General features: G+C 36.4%; 1 protein-coding gene and 1 non-coding gene across 14 annotated transcripts in view; one reads left to right on the forward strand and one right to left on the reverse strand.

Moving 5' to 3' along the window:
• The window catches only part of MAPK10 (mitogen-activated protein kinase 10), a 318,671-nt gene that overhangs the window by 232,213 nt on the left and 65,148 nt on the right, over nucleotides 1-21,310 (reverse strand). For 5 of the 13 annotated variants that reach the window (XM_078068890.1, XM_078068894.1, XM_078068898.1 and 2 more), the window contains one exon: nucleotides 19,225-19,424. The exons of the other annotated variants lie outside the window; for them this stretch is intronic. The gene's annotated coding sequence lies outside the window, so the exon portion shown is untranslated. The remainder of the gene's footprint in view (nucleotides 1-19,224; nucleotides 19,425-21,310) is intronic. 13 annotated transcript variants of the gene reach the window in all.
• On the forward strand, nucleotides 13,066-13,170 carry LOC118536873 (U6 spliceosomal RNA). Its single transcript, XR_004917866.1, has one exon. It is a non-coding gene; the product is annotated as a U6 spliceosomal RNA (small nuclear RNA).

Genomic DNA, 21,310 nt, shown 5'->3' on the forward strand with positions numbered 1-21,310 from the left:
TCCACATATCACCATTTGGTATAGGGGACATCCTAGTGGGTAAAATATGGTATTTCATTGTGGTTTTAATTTGTATTTCTCTGATAACTAATAACGTTGATGCCTTTCAGGTGCTTTTTGGCCCATCCTATGTCTTCTTTTGTGAAGTGTTTGTTTAAATATTTTGCCCAATTTCTTCAACTGGCTCATTTGTCATTTTATTACTGATTCATAGAAATTTTTAAAAAAATATATTCTGGGATGGATAAAGAATATGTGGTATATATATGCAATGGAATATTACTCAGCCATCAAAAAGAATAAAATCTTGCCATTTGCAATGTCATGCATGGAGCTAAAGTGTATTATGCTAAGTGAAATAAGTCAGAGAAAGACAAATACCTATGGTTTCACTCATATGTGGAATTTAAGAAACAAAACAGATGAACATATGGGAAGGGAGGGGGAAGAAAAAAGAGAGAGGGAGGGACGCCTGGGTGGCTCAGTTGGTTAAGCATCTGCCTTCGGCTCAGGTCATGATCTCAGGGTCCTGGGATCGAGTCCCACATCAGGCTCCTTGCTTGGCAGAGAGCCTTCTTCTCCCTCTCCCTGCTCTGCCTGCCACTCCCCCTACTTGTGCTCTCTCTCTCTGACAAAAAAATAAATAAAATCTTTAAAAAATTAAAATTAAAAAAAAAGAGAGAGGGAAACAAACCATAAGAGACTCTTAAAGATAGAGAAAAAACTGAGGGTTGATGGAGGGAGGTGGGTAGGGTATGGGCTAGATAGGTAATAGGTATTAGGAGGGCACTTGTTATGATGAGCACTGGGTGTTGTATGTAAGTGATGAATCACTGAATTCTACTCCTGAAACCAATATTGCACTGTGTGTTAACTAATGGGTTAGTTAGATTAAAAAAAAAAAATTTGAAATGAAAAAACAAAAGGCAAAAAAGAAATATATATATATTGGGAACCAAAGCAATCTATAGATTCAAAGCAATCCCAACCGAAATACCAACATTTTTCACAGAACTATAAGATAATACTAAAAGTTGTATGGAACCACAGAAGATCCCAAATAGCCAAAGCAATCTTGAGAAAAAAGAACAAAGCCAGAGGTATCACAATTCTAGATTTCAAGATATAGCACAAAGCTGTAGTAATCAAAACTGTATGGCACTGGCACAAAAGTAGACACATAGATCAAAAGAACAGAATAGAGCCCAGAAATAAACCCACACATATATGGTCAATTAATCTTTGACAAAGGAGGCAAGAATATACAATGGGGAGAAAGAGTCTCTTCAACAAATGATGTTGGGAAAACTGAACAGCTACATTCAAAAGAATGAAACTGTACCACTTTCTAACACCATACACAAAAATAAATTCAAAGTGCACTGAGGACTTAAATGTGAGACCTGAAATCCTAAACATCCTAGAAAAGAATATAGGCAATAATTTCTCTGACACTGGCCATAGCAACATATTTTCTAGATTGGTCTCCTAAGGCAAGGGAAATAAAATCAAAAATAAACTATTGGGGCAAAATAAAAAGCTTTTGCACAACAGAGGAAATGAACAAAACAAAAAGCCCACCTACTGAATGGGTGAAGATATTTGCAAATATATAACCAATAAAGGGGTTAATATTGCAAATGATACAACCAATAAAGGGGTTAATATTCAAAATATATAAAGAACTCACACAACTAAACATCAAAAAACCAATGAACCAAACAAACAATCCCATTAATAAATGGGCAGTAGACCTGAAAAGACATTTCTCCAAAGAAGACATATAGATGGCCAACAGACACATGAAAAAATGTTCAACATCAATAATCATCAGAGAAATGCAAATCAAAAACCACAATGAGATATCACCTTACATCTGTCAGGATAGCTAGAATAAAAAAGACAAGAAATAACAAGTCTTGGCAAATATGTGGAGAAAAAGGAACCCTCACACATGGTTGGTGGGGATATAAATTGGTGTAGCCCCTGTGGAAAACAGCATGGAGGTTCCTCAAAAAATTAAAAATATAGAAATGCCATATGATCAAGTAATTCCACTATTGGATATTTACCCAAAGAAAACAAAAATACCAATTTGAAAAGAGATATGCATCCCTATGTTTATTGCAGAATTATTTCAAATAACAGCATATAGGGTGCCTGGGTGACACAGATGGTTAAGCATCTGACTTTAGCTCAGGTCCTGATCCCAAGGTCCTGGGATTGAGCCCCACATCAGGCTCCCAGCTCAGCAGGGAGTCTGCTTCTCCCTCTGCCTCTGCCTCTCTCCCCTGCTCATGCTCTCTCTGTCTGTCTCTCTCTCTCAAATGAATAAATAAAATCTTTTAAAATAAATAAATAAAATAAAATAGCTAGGATATGGAAACACACACACACACACACACACACACACACACACACACTCACACACAGAGGAATATTATGCAGCCATAAAAAAGGATGAGATCTTGCCATTTGCAACAATATAGATGGAACTAGAGGGTACTATGCTAAGTGAAGTCAGACTGAGAAAGATAAATGCCATACAATATTACTAATATGGAATGAAATCTAAAAAACAAGACAAATGAGTAAACAAATAAAAAGCAGAATCAGACTTATAAATATAGAGAACAAATTGATGCTTGACAGAGAGAAGGGGGTGAAGGGATGGTCAAAATGGGTGAAGGGGAGTAGGAGATCCAGGCTTGCAGTTATGGAATGAAAAAGTCACGAGAATAAAAGGTACAGCAGAGGGAATATAGTTAATGGTATTGTAGTAGTGTTGTATGGTGACAGATGACACTTTTGGTGAGCTCAGCATAACATAACATATAGAGAAGCTGAATCACTGTATTGTATGTTGTATGTTTCTGAGAACAAGTTCTTTGTTAGAGTCTATATTCAAATATTTAATTCCAATATATGGCTTATCTTTTCTTCTTCCTAGCACTGTTTTTGAACAAGAGGAATTTACCTTCTTATGTTTATCATATTTTTTAAAGATTTTATTTATTTATTTGAAAGAGAGAGTGTGAGTGAGAGAGAGAGAGAAGGAGCAGGGGGAGGAGTGGAGGGAGAGGGAGAAACAGACTCCCTGCTGAGCAGGGAGCCTGACGTGGGGCTCGATCTCAGGACTCTGGGATCATGACATGAACCGAAGGCAGACACTTAACTGACTGAACCACCCAGGTGCCCTATCATATTTTTTTATTTTATAATTAACGGTTTCTGGTTCCTAAGAAGTTTTACATACTCTAAAGTGTAAAATATATTTTTTATTTTTTCCAGAAGTTTTATGGCTTTAGCTTATATGTTTAAGTCTCTAATCCACCCTAAATTAATTTCTGTATAGTATGAAATAGAGCTTGAAGTTTATTTTTTCCACACATTTATATTAATTATTAAATTTTAAGTTAAAGATTTTGGGTGAGAAACATAAGAACACAATATACCTAACCAGCACTTGAAAATGATTCCTTTTACTTTGCCACTTTTCATTATTGTTGATGTTGTTTCAATGTAGCTTATGTCTATACAAGAATAGTCCAAACAGAAGTGGGCTAAAATGGTTCATAGGTCTGAGGATGGCAAACCACTTCTGCCATTTGCTTCTGTCTCAATTCCACCTTTTCTGAGGATATTTGCTGGATGGCTCAAGCTTAGGAGGTCTCACACATCCTGGGGCCAAACATGCATATTGAGCAAATTGCATCACCTGCTTCTCTTGTGAAATGTACTAATATTGGCAAATGATTTGATCTTCTACCTAGAAATTCACTTTAGCAGCGACCCACAAAATGTGCAGTTCCCCTCCTGAATAGTGGGTCTATGACAGCCCTCTTTTAAATAAATATACCACAATGTTATTTTTCAGGGCTTTAAAAATTTCTATAAAATAAAATAACCAAGAGAAAACTAACACTTTAACATATCTAAGTATGGAATCTTCATTATTCTATTGAAATTCTTTTTATGTGTGTTTCCTTATAATTAATTGGTTTAAAATCATTTATTACTTTCACAGTACAAAACTAAGCAGAGTAAAAACTAATGATATACTATACATTGGCTAAATGAATTTAAATTAAAAAAAAAAAACTAAGAGTATTAACATACTATACGTTACCATTAAACCATCGAGCTCCTGACCTCCCTTCGTTCCTTTTTATTTTTTCGCATTTTTTATTATGTTATGTTAATCACCATACATTACATCATTAGTTTTTGATGTAGTGTTCCATGATTCATTGTTTGTGTATAACACCCAGTGCTCCATTCAATATGTACCCTCTTTAATACCCATCACCAGGCTAACCCATCCCCCCACCCCCCTCCCCTCTAGAACCTTCAGTTTGTGTCTGAGTTCAGTCTCTCATGGTTCGTCTCTCCCTCCAATTTCCCCCTCTTCATTTTTCCGTTCCTACTATCTTCTTTTTTTTTTTTAACATATAATGTATTATTTGTTTCAGAGGTACAGGTCTGTGATTCAACAGTCTTACACGATTCACAGTGCTCACCATAGCACATACCCTCCCCAATGTCTATCACCCAGCCACCCCATGCCTCCCACCCCCCACCACTCCAGCAACCCTCAGTTTGTTTCCTGAGATTAAAAATTCCTCATATCAGTGAGGTCATATGATACATATCTTTCTCTGATTGACTTATTTCGCTCAGCATAATACCCTCCAGTTCCATCCATGTTGTTGCAAATGGCAAGATCTCATTCCTTTTGATGGCTGCATAATATTCCATTGTATATATATACCACCTCTTCCTTATCCATTCATCTGTTGATGGACATCTTGGCTCTTTCCACAGCTTGGCTATTGTGGACATTGCTGCTATAAACATTGGGGTGCATGTACCCCTTCAGATCACTACATTTGTATCTTTGGGGTAAATACCCAGTAGTGCAATTGCTGGGTCATATGTTAGCTCTATTTTCAACTTTTTGAGGAACTTCCATACTGTTTTCCAGAGTGGCTGCACCAGCTTGCATTCCCACCAACAGTGTAGGAAGGTTCCCCTTTCTCTGCAACCCCGCCAACATCTGTCGTTTCCTGACTTGTTAACTTTAGCCATTCTGATTGGTGTGAGGTGGTATCTCATTGAGGTTTTGATTTGGATTTCCCTGATGCCGAGCGATGTTGAGCACTTTTTCATGTGTCTGTTGGCCATTTGGATGTCTTCTTTGGAAAAACGTCTGTTCATGTCTTCTGCCCATTTCTTGATTGGATCATTTGTTCTTTGGGTGTTGAGTTTGATAAGTTCTTTATAGATTTTGGATACTAGCCCTTTATCTGACATGTCATTTGCAAATATCTTCTCCCATTCTGTCGGTTGTCTTTTGGTTTTGTTGACTGTTTCTTTTGCTGTGCAAAAGCTTTTTATCTTGATGAAGTCCCAATAGTTCATTTTTGCCCTTGCTTCCCTTGCCTTTGGTGATGTTTCTAGGAAGAAGTTGCTGTGGCTGAGGTCGAAGAGGTTGCTGCCTGTGTTCTCCTTTAGGATTCTGATGGACTCCTGTCTCACATTTAGGTCTTTCAACCATTTTGAGTCTACTTTTGTGTGTGGTGTAAGGAAATGGTCCAGTTTCATTCTTCTGCATGTGGCTGTCCAATTTTCCCAACACCATTTGTTGAAGAGACTGTCTTTTTTCCATTGGATATTCTTTCCTGCTTTGTCGAAGATTAGTTGACCATAGAGTTGAGGGTCCATTTCTGGGCTCTCTATTCTGTTCCATTGATCTATGTGTCTGTTTTTGTGCCAGTACCATACTGTCTTGGTGATGACAGCTTTGTAATAGAGCTTGAAGTCCAGAATTGTGATGCCACCAGCTTTGCTTTTCTTTTTCAACATTCCTCTGGCTATTTGGGGTCTTTTCTGGTTCCATACAAATTTTAGGATTATTTGTTCCATTTCTTTGAAAAAAGTGGGTGGTATTTTGATAGGGATTGCATTGAATGTGTAGATTGCTCTAGGTAGCATTGACATCTTCATGATATTTGTTCTTCCAATCCATGAGCATGGAATGTTTTTCCATTTCTTTGTGTCTTCCTCAATTTCTTTCATGAGTATTTTATAGTTTTCTGAGTACAGATTCTTTGCCTCTTTGGTTAGATTTATTCCTAGGTATCTTATGGTTTTGGGTTCAATTGTAAAAGGGATCGACTCCTTAATTTCTCTGTCTTCTGTCTTGTTGTTGGTGTATAGGAATGCCACTGACTTCTGTGCATTGATTTTATATCCTGCCACTTTATTGAATTTCTGTATGAGTTCTAGCAGTTTTGGGGGGAAGTCTTTTGGGTTTTCCTATTGAAATGTTTTTAAATCTACAATTTCTATTTAATATAGGGTACACACCAGCATTCTTGCTTTAGGGAAACCACAAGTTCCACTGTAATAAAAGGAAAATAAGAGCTACGTGATGCAGAATTTTATCTTGCCCAGGACCTGAGCAGTTAATAAAGCCAAGATATAAGCTGCACCTATTCGCAAAATCCAAAAAATTCTCAAAATAACAGTTCACATTTCATACTTTTCTAAAGTCCTGTCAATAAAATCAAGCAAGGGAAAATAGTAAATATGTTTCATTTGTACTTTTACAGCATAGATATTAACTGGTTCATGGTCACAAGTTGATAAAATATTTTAGGAGAAACCAATACAATTTTGTAGTTTGTTTACGACGTCCAGAGAATTTGACTTCTTACAGAGAGTCACCAAGTCTGACTCTCTTAGCAATCAGATATCAATATTGTTTGAAAGTTTTTGTCTTCATCATATTTGATTTTCATAAAGCACTAAAGTATTTCAAAATACAGAGCTAATTTATCATTTTTGTGGTTTTTACATAAAACTCAAATACTTGGTGCAAAGTGTTGTATTCAAAGTAACAAAATGCAGCAACCAAAGGTAATTTAAAAGTAATTCTCAAAAACTAATGATGTACTATATGTTGGCTAACTGGACATAAAAAAAAGTTCCAATTGAAAACCCCTTCACGGTACTGGATGCCAACTTACTAATGTTCCCATTTACTCATTTTGATATGTTATTCTCAAAGCATTTGCGTTTTTAAAGAAATCATTTTTTAATTCTTTTTAAAAAAGTAAGTCTAACTCCTAGGTGTACCTCTTGAAGAACATTAAAGAAAATCTAATTTATAACCCATTTCTTTAAAATCATATACTTTCCTCATTCCTATTGATTTCCAATTTTCCCCACTCCCACTTTCAACTCTCTTCCCTAAATTTCCTTCCATCTGTCTCTTGATGAGACTTTCCCTTTCCTTTCCCTCTTCCTTTTTATCCTTTGCTATTCTCTTTTTCTCTCAAGACAGTATCTTCACGCAAGTACCCATTTGTGCTTCTACTGTTCAGCCTCTAAAGATTATGCCAATCTGCAGAGGAAATTGGTTAGGCAGGAGAACAGAGAAAAGCATTTCTCCTCACACATTAATATTTTCTGTCCCTGTTACATACATATCACCTCTCTTAAGGAAGTCTCAAGATATTTTAAGGTACCCAGCATTCCAGTGCACCTCCAGCTAGTAGTTGTCTCTCAATCAAACTTGACAGAAAGACTGAGGTTAAGCAATTTTCTCAATTAAATTGTGGATAATAAGGAATTTGGCTTAGGGCTTTGTCTCCCAAATTAAAACATTTTTCCAGCGAACACCAAGCTTCTTTAAGGCTTTACATGGACAAATACACCTTATCCATCTTCAAAATGGCTTTCATTGGCATTATAAACTGTCCCCACTTTATGAAAACAAAGGATCTTGATTAAAACAAAGAAAATTAAATCTATGATAATAATTTTGTGTGGTCACTGGGTGAACATGCAACAGTTTTTTTCACAGGATAAATATGATTTATTCTGATCATGGTGGATTCTTAAAGAATCACTTCTAATTATACTGCCTGATAAATAAGCAGAAATGTAAAAACCCTTACTCCCATAATTACTTAGGGAATAAGATTCTACCTAATTTTGTGCAAAACATAGGACTACAAGGTGTTCTATTGCTAGAATATAAAGAAGAATATAAAGGTCACAACTTAAAATAATATACATCATCTTTCAGGTAAAATAATAGTGAAATCTATGACAAGGAAATTATGTAGTCTACTTCTAATGAGTGATTCCAAGTATTTAATTCCACATGGTCCATACTGGGAACATCACACTTAAAGTCACAGCTTATCAAATGTTTAAAGACCCAAAGAACATTAAATACCACAGTTTCACCATTCTATGAAAGACTACTATAGTGCTATATCCATCTAGGCCTAAAAGATCCTAAAGTCAAATATGATTTTACTACCTCTTGGAAAGATGTATGATAGTAGAAGGGTAAAATCAATAATATGGGCTCTTGTTTTAAGGTGTAAAGATACATGAATTTTGTGTTTTAATTAAAAAGCCATCTCCTCCAGGAAGCTTCCCATGATAAGGGTAAAGCATTTTTTTGGTCTTACTTAATTTCAATGATCTTAACACTTTATTCCTATTTGATCTGGGGGGGATTAAATATATCTAGTATATTTGACTTCAAAGTCAAGCAAGCCTATAAGTTATATATGTATAACTCTTCAATAAGTATGTAACAGTTAGGGGCACCTGGCTGGCTCAGTTGGTTAAGCATCTGACTCTTGATTTCAGCTCAGGTCATGTCTTAGGGTTGTGAGATCGAACCCCATGTCAGCCTCTGCACTGGGCATGGAGCATGCTTAAGATTCCCTCTCTCCCTCACCCTCTGCCCCTCCCAACCCTGCTTGCTCTCTTCAGTTTTCGCTCTCACTCTCTCTCAAAATACAAAATAAAAAAATAATTATGTAACATTGAAAATATACTTTTGATCTTTACTGTCATTAAATGGTTTTTAACTATAAGCCTGAGAAATGTGAACATTTCTGATAGAAATTGTATGGCCTACATTAAAACTGTTCGTTAGGGCTTTCCCCTATTTTGTTGAGTTTATTTAGTTAATTCATATTTATATCGTTTCCTTTTTCCATGATCAGTGGTCTTCTATTCCTCAAGATTACCAAGCAATGTTTCTATATTTTCCTAGTACCTATCTCTATTATCCTACCCCCCTCATCCCCTAGCTATTAAACTAATTTCACTCCTTTCAAACTGTATGCCCTTTCCAACCAACTCTAAATTCTTAGAAAATAATTTTGTCTCCTCATTCACAGAAAATACAGAATCTCTCTGTACTAGTCAGGGTACAGTCTAAACTACTGTAACAAAGTGACTCTAAAACCCAGTACTTAAATAAGATAAATGCTTATTTTCTTCTGACATAACATACAAAGGCAGATAGGAAAGCAGTCTGGGCTTTGCTCAGGAGGATAGCCAGGATCCCAAACAGACAGGTTGGCTCATGCCCTCACATGATGAAAACTATCCAAGACTGGATGCCATTTTAGTCATTTCCCAGTCAGGTGGAAGGAGAAAGGGTAATCCAGAGTAAGCCACTTACCGTACCTTTCCTAAAAAAAAATATACACATCATCCCAGTCATATCCCATTAGCCCAAACATAGTCACATAACCACATTACCTGCAAGGAAGGCCATTGCAAGGGAGGCTCTATTACTAATAAGAATAAAAGAAAATTAATACCAGAGGACAATTTAGCAGTCCCCATCAAAACAGTAGATAGAAAATTTTCAAATTATTTCTGTAAATCATAACTCTAACACTAACTATAAACCACAAAAAATATACCTGGATCCACACCCTTATTTTTATTCCCTTTGGTAGTTGAGGACCCATTCATCCTCCTTTCATCTTGAACCTACCTTTAGCTCATTTTCCAGGAGGCTTCTTCTGTCATTTATTCTCTTTCTCTTATAACCTCAAACATACCATGTCTACTGGCTTGGTAGCTTTAAAGTCAGCATAGTGGAAATATTTACACCACAGAAATGGGCAAATGGCACAAATCTGAGGGGTTTGTTCCTCTGAAGAGCCAGTTTTTAAACTTTTGTTAGCCCATCATTGTCTTCAATTCATTCTTTGCATACTAGTCAGAGACTTCTTAACCCACAAGGTGAATCAAGATCATATGATCAACTTCTCAAACGTCATAAATCTGAGTTAGTTGTCTCTTTCATGTGCTCTTAAAAAGCCTTGAACATTCTCATCCTACCACTTACCACACTGTGTTGCAATAACCTGTTTCCTTGTTTTTATTCCCCTATTAGACTGTTTAAAGATGGAAAGTATTTCTCTCATGTATTCCCAGCACCTAAAACAATGCCTAACACATAATTAATGCTTAAAAACTATCTGTGGAATAAATGAATGAAATAACAAATAAATGTGCTTTCCCCCAAATATATGCCAACCTCCACATTACTCCTTTTAAGCAATATCCTTGTTACCCTTTACTCCTCAGTTTATGAACCATACATTTCAGTATTTTATGGATTACAGATAATCTATCCATCCCGATCACACTTTTTAAAAAGCAGCAATAAATTTGACTAGGCTCTTAAATATTAAAAATAGCTACCCTCATCAGTCACTGAAAATATTCTTTTGCATTTCATTTGCTCATATTGTACAAAGTTTGGCTTGGAATAGAACTGCAGCCTCAGCTTCCACCTTACAGAAGCCTTCTGAGAAAGAAAGTAGTTCTTGACAGCTAGCTTCTGTGGCTGGAGGACTGCCACAAAAAAATCTGAATATGCCGCTGTTCCTTAAAATAAAACCCTCTCCCTCATTCATGTAAATTATGTTGCTTGAGAGGGATTCTTTCCACAGAAAAGCACAGAATAATTAATGTAATGTACAAATCCCATCTCTAACTAGAATTTTGACATAATCTACTCCCAAATTCCATCCCTCAGGAAATTTAGCAAAAATTCAGTATCTTTTTATGTATATAAATGACACCCCCCCTCAAAAAAAAAAAAAAGTGGGTTTTTTTAACACTTTATTCCTATTTGATCTGGAAGTGATTAAATATATCTAGTATATTTGACTTCAAAGTCAAGCAAGCCTATAAGCTATATATGTATAGCTCTTCAATAAGTATGTAACAGTGAGGGGCACCTGGCTGGCTCAGTTGGTTAAGCATCTGACTCTTGATTTCAGCTCAGGTCATGTCTCAGGGTTGTGAGATCAAACCCCATGTCAGCCTCTTCTTTTTTAAGATTTTATTTATTTATCTGACACAGAGAGAGAGAGAGAAAGAGAGTGGTAGGCAGAGGAAGAGGGAGAAGCAGACTCCTGAGCAGGGAGCCCGACGTGGGGCTCAATCCCAGGACCCTGGGATCATGACCTGAGCTGAAGGCAGACGCTTAACAACTGAGCCACCCAGGCACCCCAAAAAGTGTCTTCTTTGTAAGAGCTTATCTCAGTAATTGGAGCCTCTTTTTTGTCAAGTGGTAGTAGTCTAATTTCATTTTATCTCATATTCAAATATTACTTTAACTATCTCTAAACCTCTATTTTAAATTAGATGACTTTCATCGATATTATCTATTCAAATATTAAATCATTTTTTAAACAGAAATATACTGGCCATCTACTGTGTGCCTAGCCCTCTTTTAGGCATTGAAAAACCAGAAATAAAAAGATAATAGAAGATTCCTCCCCTTGGGGAGTTTATATCATAGTAAGGAAGAAAGACAGTAAACATATAAACAAATAAACCATATACTTTCAATGAGTAGTAAGGGCTCTAAGGAAAAGAAAGACCATGTGAAGGAATGGCAAATGTGTCAGGTGAGGGAATAGGCAGGACAGGGTGGGCTATCTTAGATAGGATAATCAGACAAGGGTTTTCTAAACTCTGATGGGAAAAAAGATATCCAAGTGTACAGTGGAGGGGAAAGCAGAGGGAATACAGCAGCAAACTCAAATACCCTGAGGTGAATAGGAGAGTAGTGTGTCTGACTGACAGAAAGTCAGTAATGATCGGAGAACAGTGATTTTAAATCACATGGTCTCCCACCATATTTAATTTTATTTTCTTTAAGAGAGAATACATATTCATAATGTTAATCATAAGCTTATCAAGCCACCAACATGAAGTCTCTATGCACAGAATTGGAAGTGGTGGGCATTGGCACATCGTTGTGAATATTTCAAAGATACAGATATAAATAACTTCAAAAGCATAAATTAAATAATTAACAATACTCAAGCATAACTTAAAAATTAGGAAATGATCAGTTTTGAGTTTTTGTTACCTTTTTCTTTAATAGTATTTAATTGCGAGTTTATACATTTAGATTTTGAATAATGGCTATGTTTAATAACTGGGTGACAAAACTCCTTAGAATATAACAACTGGTTCCTGCAAGCAGGTACGTACCAGCGCCAGCACACCGCCAATGCATGCTCTCCGTGAGTAAGGGCCCTTTGAGCTGCCCAGAAACCTGAAAGGATCTATGGAAATATTTAATTTCTAATTTCATATCCTGCTTGCTGCTGCCAAATGGTTTCTCCCACTTCCCCACACTCACCTGAAAACAAACAAACAAAAAATAAAATAAAAAGGGAAAAGCTGGTTTGTAGATACATCATTTGTGGCCTATCCTGGAAAGTAAACTGAGGTTTGTTTGTTTGTTTTAATTTTTATGATTTCTCACATATTAATGTTAAGGTCAAAAGCCAGGGTTCTAGGATTCCATACTAGCTCTTAGCAGTGAAAAACTAATAAAATTGTTTTAAGGTAATCATATAACAAACTTAACTTAATACTAAGATTACTAAGATGCTCTTTAAAGTGCCTAAGCATTGAGATAAAAACTAATGATTATGTGACTATATGTCGAAGCGGAAGGTAACTTTTTAAAATGCTAAGTTCTTTTTGCAAAAGCAAAATACACAAGGATGAGGTACTAAATAACAAGATTACCATGTTCCAAGTTAATAAATATAAGAGCATTGCTAGAACTGTAGCACACTAAACACTAACCTATCATGAGTATGTACTTTTATTCTTTTTCTATTCTTAGCCACATTGTCATTATCACCCATTTATATTTCATTTTAACAAATAGCTTACCAAACGTTAAAAATTTTCACTGTCGTGCTCGCTTTGGCAGCACATATACTAAAATTAGAACAACAGAGAAGATTAGCATGGCCCCTGAGCAAGGATGACACGCAAATTTGTGAAGCACTCCATATTTTTCAAAAACATTTTTTTTCACTGTCTGTTGGAGGCCCAGAGCAGATGTTACTATTTATCTTGAAGAGGAAACAAACACACACACACAAACAACATGTAATAGTACTCCTAAAGTGGCAAAAAATTAGAACAGTTTACAGATTGGCTCTCTAGTATAAGGAAGAAAGAGTTTAAATAATAATAATAAATTATATTAAATATATAAAATTCATTGTGTATATATATATGAAACATGAAAGTATAAAATCACAATGGTGTTTAAATATGTACTTCAGCTATAAGCAAAGTGTACAGATTACAAAAGATCATGGGCTTACACAGGGACAACTGCAAAATGGTTTTCTTTAACAATAATTTGTCTACATCACTATTTTAGCACATTTTACACATATCAAAAGACAGATGTACAATTTTATGTATGGAGAATTGTTTTAAATGAGCCGTACATAGTATCATAAAACCTAAGCTAATAGGCAAACTGGCCTCAAGGCCTTACTAACAAATGTAGCTTTCAAGAACAGCAAAAGAAATGGCCTGGATACTCATTAAATAGAATTGACTATAATTCACTAACTCCCTAGTGTGGTACTACATTTGGTATCAGAATAAGGATTGCCTTTGGCTATAGAGTTTACTCCAAACCATGGACAGAGTGGACTGCTCATCTTCCACTTAGCTTATTACATATCAGATGGAGCATTTAGTTATGTGTGGCTTAAGGAACAGATTATGTTCTAAATCACAAGAACTTGGTTACTGAAGAGCAAGAGTCTTAGTTAGTTATACGTGGTCTAGAAATCCATATGAGTTTTGCAATATAAGAAAACCTGCAATAAAAAATAAATAAAATCTACTAAATACTGGAAATGTTAACTTAGCAATATTATTAAAAGTAAAGAAAAACTATGATTAAAAAATAAAACAGAGCCACCATAACCAAGTAATCAATGTTAAAATCCTAATAATATAACATATTGATATTATATAACTCCCTGATAGAATGCACCAGAAAGGGCATTCTTCCTCCAAATTCATAACCTTAATTGAATCGTAAGAAAACATCAACAAGCCCAAATTGAAGAATGTTCTACAGAATACTTAACCATTATTCATTCAAAGTATCAAAGTCACAAGGAACTGGCACAGATTGGAGGTAAGGAGACATACATGGTAAGTAAATGCAATATAGGATCCTGGACTGGACCTTGGAACAGAAAAAGGACATTAGTGGAAAAACAGGAAATTGGTTAAAGTCTGTAGTTTGTTAATAGTGATGGGTCACTGGTAATTTCTTTGTTTTGTTCATTCTTCTATGGCTATGTGAAGGGTTAACTTCAGGGAAGCTAAGTAAAGACTACATATGGAAACTGTACTGCCTTTGCAAATCTCCTATAAATATAACATTATATCAAAAATACATGTTTAAAAAACACATGAATTTACAATACATAAAATATAGAGAAAAATTGAAATTACATATTTTATCACCAAACAAATCAAACATTTGATTGTTGATTTGCTGTTGATTTGATTTGTTATTTTCTCTTTTTCTGTCTTTCTTTCCTTTTCTTTATAGTAAAACCTCTGAACACTTGTCTTTGGTAAGGCTGACCAGTACTGAGAAGGGCACTCATTCTGCAACCCGAGTGCCTAGCTTCAGATTCTCTCTCTACCACTTACTGTGTGATTGGGGCAAACTACATCTAAAAAATAAAATTTAAATTTAAAAATTAAATTAAATAAATTAACTTCTTGTGCCCAGTTTCTTTACAAATGGGGAAAATAATATCTGCCCCATAGAGTTGCTGTAAGAATAAATGAATTAATATATGCAAAGCACATAGAACAGTGTACATAAAGTGACCACCATTTGACAGAAGTTTGGAGGCAGAGTGACATCTCCCACTCTAGAAGGCAAAGAGGGATCACTCTTTCTCTCCCTTTACTCTCTTACTATAATGGAGCTGACATTACTGGAGGATGGCTCTAGTTGATCAGATACTTGTGACTGAAATTTTGACTCCTGAAAGTATAATGTGTGAAGGGGCAGCATTAGCAGAATCAAGCAAGCAAAAAGTTCCCAGCCCCAGCACTCCAGACAAACTCCCCAGATGGAAATCAGGCTGTGCTCTCAGCTGCCTACCTCTTTTTTGCTAGTCATCTTCCCCATGCCCCCCTAACTCCAGTGTTCCTGCTGCTCTGTGAGCCATTGTATGCCCTTCCAACAAATTGCCTTGCTGCTCAAGTTTGTAAATGCTGGGTTCTCTTATTTGTGGCCAACCACAAACATACTGTGTGTGTGCCTTGATGCTGTTAAGTCTGTGAGAAGAGGTGTCCTGAGTCTTCTTCTGAAAACACTGTCCTCAGATTACACTCTTACTAAAAAGGAATGAAGTTTCTTGAGTTGGTGTTTGAGACAATAAGTTAAAGGGAAAGGAAACCCTATCGGAATGTAGGCTTATTGAGGAAGGACCCACAGTTATTTCACCGTATCCCAATTGTCCATCATGCAAGTTCTCTCCAGGCCCAGGATGGAGAGCAAACAAAGGTGGAGGTCCACTATTCATGGAGATTTAATGGACAATGCAACTATTGATAAGACCGATCCAAAAAAAATGGCCCAGTTTGCATTTGCTCTCAAGACAACTCATTATACATTAAACACTAGAAGTCCAATCTGTATCCTTCAGTGGGTGCCCCATAATAAGACTTTGATACTAGAGAACAGCCATGGGTATCTTCGTGTTTTGCATGTTGGAAAAATTATTTGGGAAGATGGAATAATTACTGAAGAGCCTAGATTACCACGTAAATGCAATATTACTTATATGATTGATGAGACCTCAGGAGAAATTCATTAGGCCTTATAAGAAAAACTCTTAATTAAAAATTCAGATTATTAGATTACAAACTTGGATTGGATAAGATTTCATTAGAAACTACAAAACAATACTGAAATAGTTAATCATATGAAAGCACAAGCAAAAGTCTCCACTAGCATTTGTGAATGTAATGTACAATGAAAATGTACAATGCTATGCACTGCTAATCAAGAATCAAAAATTCTGATTAAGAATCATACCATTAATGTCGTATATTTAAAGATATTCCCTCATTGTGAACATTGTATTAATTTTTATTTTTTTTTTAATTTTTTTATTGTTATGTTAATCCCCATACATTACATCATTAGTTTTAGATATACTGTTCCATGATTCATTGTTTGTGCATAACACCCAGTGCTCCATGCAGAACGTGCCCTCCTCAATACCCATCACCAGGCTAACCCATCCTCCCAACCCCCTCCCCTCTAGAACCCTCAGTTTGTTTTTCAGAGTCCATCGTCTCTCATGGTTCTTCTCCCCCTCCGATTTCCCCCCCTTCATTCTTCCCCTCCTGCTACATTCTTCTTCTTTTTTTTCTTTCTTAACATATATTGCATTATTTGTTTCAGAGGTACAGATCTGAGATTCAACAGTCTTGCACAATTCACAGCGCTTACCAGAACACATACCCTCCCCAGTGTCCATCACCCAGTCACCCCATCCCTCCCACCCCACCCCCCACTCCATTGTATTAATTTTTAAAATTCATCCTACTGTGAAAGACAATTATCATATGATCTCACTGATATGAGGAATTTGAGAAAATAAGACAGAGGATCATAGAGGAAGGGAGGGAAAAATGAAACAAGATGAAACCAGAGAGGGTGACAAACCATAGGAGACTCTCAATCTCAGGAAACAAACTGAGGGTTGCTGGAGTGGAGGGGGGGTGGGAGGGATGGGGTGGCTGAGTGATGGACAGTGGGGAGGGTATGTGCTATGGTGAGCGCTGTGAATTGTATAAGACTGATGAATCACAGACCTGTACCCCTGGGACAAATAACGTATTATATGTTAAAACAAATAATAATAATAAATAAAATTCATCCTATTGTAATTCTGATAATTGCTTGGTTTTGTATTTTACTATGGACTTGCTGGATACTTATGCACCTGCAAACTGCTCAGAAAAAGGTGAAACAGAAATGGAGACAATTAAAAAACTATAGCACAACTATAAAGCAGTAGCAAAAATGAGAAATTGCAAGAGTAAATACAGTTCTAAAAAAAACACTTAATTTTTCCCTAGTGCCAAAGGGAAGAGTACTCCTCCCCCTCCCTTTAGCATTTACCTTAGAAAACTTGATCAAATGCTTTCTCTGTCTTTTTGAGATGTATATACATTTTTTAAAAGATTAATAAACCTCACACTGGTTCTACATCCCAGGAATGCATTTCTCAGAGACCTCAGAGCAATTTCTTTGAAGTATGAACTTCTAGGAGGGTGGATGGCATTCCCTTCCCGGGCTCTGTGGGAATTTAAACCTCTGTGCTTGGCTTCTTGACGGTACTTCCTGCTTGTCATAAAGACACAAGTTGAGGTGCAAACTGCCAGTTATACAGTCAATGTTGTGGGGATGTAAGGCACAGCATGGTGACTATAGTCAATAATATTGTACTGCATATTTGAAAGATGCTAAGAGAGCAGATCTTGAAAGTTCTCATCATAAGAAAAAAAAATGTAACTCTCTATGGTGCCAGATGGTAACTGGACTTATTGGGGTGATCATTTCACAATGTATACAAATACGAATCATTATGTTGTACACCTGAAACTAATATAATGTCAGATGTCAATTATACATGAATTAAGAAAAAAGATATAGGAAATCTTATTTTTTTTTCTTTCAATAAAGACAATTAGCATAAATGTAATGAATTGTATCTGCCTACCTAGCTATATTAAAGGGTGAGATTTCTTTCATTGCAATCTCCTCAGCAGATTGCATGTGATGTGCATCTCAGTCTGATTAATCTTAATTATATTTCCCCAACCCAGCTTAGGGATACAGTGGGAACAATTCCTACAGAAGCTCATTAACTTCTCTCTGAATAAACCCATGCCCAGTTGTGGAAAGCCATGTAGGGTATGCCATCTGACACAGAAACATCAAATAAAACAAAAACTGATTAATAGAACCTACCAGCAGTGCTGGAAGGAAAAAATAAAACAAAACTTCTGAATAATGTGTTTTTTTATGTTAATTCAGTTATTACTCTGACACCAAAATAAGGAGCACTAGAAAGATGTAATGCCAACACACAAGTGAATAGTGTTCCCATGACACAGTAGGCAGTGAACGACAAACACTTGAAGGAATTATAATACAATAAAATAAATCTCCCAGAAGGCTGGAGCTATGCCAATTTTAACTCATTTTTTTACAACGTTCTATAAAAATGTCGAAAAACTTTCAGTGTTAAAGCTGATGACATTGACAAGATTGAGTGATCATAAGGTTTGAGTGCCTAGATACGTGGTTTTGTACAATGGAGAACGACGTGTATTCATGATGTTTTGTAAAGCTAAAAGCACTTTCTTTGATGATTAGTTGTTTGCAGTACAGGTCATCAAAGAAAGACATTGTCATGTCTGTTTTTCTATTTTTCTGTACAATGTGTGTGAAATAAAGAACATTTCCCATATTGCAGACTGTAAAACACCAGTATCCCACAAGACATTATTTATATTCAGTGAGAAACAATAAAAAGCAAGGACATTTTGTGGTTAAATAAATCTGAGAATTCCCTACTTGAAGGCTATGAGGAAACATACCATAAACAATCCCAGTTAATTAGAACCTCCCCAATTACTTGACCATGAATTCTCCTCCCCTTTCTTTTTACCCATTTAATAATAACAACAATAATAATGATGATGACAAAATAGCTATCACTTATTAGGCACTTATTATGTGTCACAGTTTTATGTACTACTTTACATGTAAGGCTCACTTAATCCTTATAAAAACCATATGAAGAACATACTATCATGGTTATCCCCATTTTACAAATGAAGAAACAGAGGTTTAGAAGAATTAAGTAATTCGCCAAGGTCACCCAACTTGTGGTAGAGAAAGAACCTGAATCTAGAAAGACTATTTCTTAGCCACTTGCTCAGCTGCCTCTCCTTCCTTAGCAGAGGGTTGCGCATGCTCAGACCATTCATTACCTCAGGAAGGTTATTGCTTTCACTTCAATTCTTCTCACTTGCTTCTTTGAACGATTTCCATTCCATGCTTGGTTGGAGTTATGTTGCCTGGTTTCCACACTTATCAGCTGTGCTATCATCATTTCATTGTCCTTTCCCTCTGTTTTGGCTGTGCTTCTCAAGTTTGTCCTCCACAGTGCTCTGTGTCTCTATTCCCTCATCTAGAAAATTGTAAATAGAATAGTAATACTACCTGCCTCATAGGTTATTGTGAGGCTTAAACAAACTAAGACCTCCAGTGAAATGTCCTTTGAACAGCCATCTGGCCGTAGCAGGAGCTCAGTGAATATTAAAATTTTAAAATTAATATTCACCACCTGTATTATTCTTGCTATTTTCCTCACTGATTCAGTCTCTACACAGTCAGCCTCTGTGTGATACAGAAACAATATACTGGTAACAGGTGTATAAGAGCATTTGACTGCCTAAAAATGTAGTGTATATACTCTGTAGGAGGATTATAAACCAGTTTTTGAGTTGGTAGATCTTTATTTCTGCCAAGGGTGAGAAGTAACAAAGAAACAAAAGGTCTTCATACCTACTTTCAGAAGAGCAAGATTTTTGCTCTTTCTTTCTTGCCACGCAGAATATCTGTTGCTTTTCTCAGTCTAGTTTCCATGGTCTTGCAATGGAAAGTCCCTTGGAATCTAGCAAAAATAGTCCTTGTTTTTGTTCCTGATGTGACTTTGTGTGTTTCCCTCTGTTTTTGTAGATATTTAAGTTGGAAGGTAGGAATGAATGCATTAGAGGAAGCCAGTGAGAGGCTATTTTTAACCAAAATCATGGAATCTTCTCTTAAAGGATATTCTTCAGGCAAAATTCGCATCTTCTAAAAGCACTTCTGAGATTTTTTTACAGTTCCTTACTTAAAACTTGGAGATCTGCTTATTTGAAGAAAGCAGTTATATAAGTTCAGTGTTACTTCATGCATGAATTTCAGAGAAGCCTAAAATCTATATAGTTGCATCTACTTTTAAAGAACTATTGTGTAAGACTGATGAATCACAGACCTGTACCTCTGAAACAAATAATACATTATATGTTTAAAAAGAGAGAGAGAGAGAGAAGATAGTAGGAAGGGAAAAATGAAGGGGGGAAATCAGAGGGGGAGATGAACCATGAGAGACTATGGACTCTGAGAAACAGAGGGTTCTAGAAGGGGAGGGGGGTGAGGGATGGGTTAGCCTGGTGATGGGTATTAAGGAGGGCACGTACTGAATGGAGCACTGGGTGTTATACGCAAACAATGAATCATGGAACACTACATCAAAAACTAATGATGTAATGTATGGTGATTAACATAACATAATAAAATAAAATTTTTAAAAAAGATGTAACATCAATTTAAAAAAAAAGAACTGTATGGGCTAACAAATCAAATCACTGTCAGTTGTCAGTTTGTATCCCTTGATCCGTACAGCAGTAAATTATAACTGTATTGCTTCCACCCTTTGGATCTAAAGCTGGCTTGCCCAGTGCTTGGGGCAGCATTGGCTCTCTAGCCTAGAGCAGTAGCTCTCACCAAGGGCTTTGGGGAGGTGTTCTTACAACTTATTCCCACAGAGATTCTGTTATTGTTCTCTCCCATGACTACCTAAAAAGGCAGTATTATTGCCTAGTAATGAATAATAATAACTACAGCAGCTAACACTTGAAGGGTTTACTCTGTGCCAGGCACTTTTCTAAGGGCTTTATATATATTAACTCACTTAATTTCATTCTCATAGCAGCCACATGAGGTAAGTCCTATGATTAGCCCCATTTTAGAGATGAGGAAACCGAAGGAGACAGAAGTGAAAAAATTTGTCCAAGGTCACACAGCTAATAAGTGGCAGGGCTAGTAAATGGCACAACAGAGATTCAAATCCAGGCAGCCTGGCTCCGGAGCTCTTGCTCTTAATCTCAAGGCCATGCTGAACGAGGGCAGTGTGGGACTCCTCATGGGTTGGGGAGGGAGGTCTTCGTCTCTACAGCCCGCTCCACTCCCAGCTCTCCACTTAAGAGTAGCCTGAGGCAGAGTAACCCTGTTGGTTTGTTGATGATACTT

This window comes from Halichoerus grypus, chromosome 3 (genome assembly GCF_964656455.1).
Source record: "Halichoerus grypus chromosome 3, mHalGry1.hap1.1, whole genome shotgun sequence".
Classification (NCBI taxonomy): Eukaryota; Metazoa; Chordata; class Mammalia; order Carnivora; family Phocidae; genus Halichoerus; species Halichoerus grypus.